We start from the raw sequence: 233 nt of genomic DNA on the forward strand, positions 1-233 counted from the left end.
GACACGTGAGTGCACGTGCTCCACCTCGAGAGGGAGTGTCCTAGCGCCAACCTACACCGACTCTACCCGGTGACCCGACACCTCCCAGCTCACATCATCTCCTGAGCATCCTACCCGAGGAAGCTCCACCTAAATGTGGAAAACCTCACCTCCTGACCTACCACCGAGAACCGAAGCATCTTCGGTTACTCCTCCGAGGTCAACGTCCTTCTACCTCGGACTCTCCCTACCTC

This window comes from Tarenaya hassleriana, unplaced genomic scaffold (genome assembly GCF_000463585.1).
Source record: "Tarenaya hassleriana unplaced genomic scaffold, ASM46358v1 Cleome28, whole genome shotgun sequence".
NCBI lineage: Eukaryota > Viridiplantae > Streptophyta > Magnoliopsida > Brassicales > Cleomaceae > Tarenaya > Tarenaya hassleriana.